The following is a 485-nucleotide window of genomic DNA, read 5'->3' as shown; positions in this document are numbered from 1 at the left end:
ATATTTTATTAAGTATATTTTAAATATATATTTATTTATTAGTAATCTATAATTTATCCAGCTCATAAGTAAAAAAAAAAATAATAACTGCACGACTATGTGTATATCGAAGCAGGAGTTGCTTATTTAAACTGTGTAAAATACAGGTAAATTTGTTATACGACATAACTAATTTTCTAATGCATAAATTAACTCCTAGTAAGTTCCAAAACATCAGATGCTTTTGTAAAAATAATCAAAATCGTACGTTTAGAAATTAAATAATAAATGAAAAAGTGCGAACTTTATAATGGAAATTTATATTAAATTCAGAATCATGGTAGCGGCCGTCGTCGTCACATTAGCGTTGCCTATGTTACCAACTATACTACCACTCATATAGATTATCGTGTAAATACTCAATGTTTAGTAACGATAAAAATTAGTGATATCACAACAAAAACCCTTCGTCAAATACGTGTAAAAATGGCTTAGTAAAAAAAATA

Source organism: Acyrthosiphon pisum, chromosome A2 (assembly GCF_005508785.2).
Source record: "Acyrthosiphon pisum isolate AL4f chromosome A2, pea_aphid_22Mar2018_4r6ur, whole genome shotgun sequence".
Classification (NCBI taxonomy): Eukaryota; Metazoa; Arthropoda; class Insecta; order Hemiptera; family Aphididae; genus Acyrthosiphon; species Acyrthosiphon pisum.
Note: the sequence above shows the minus strand (reverse complement) of the source record.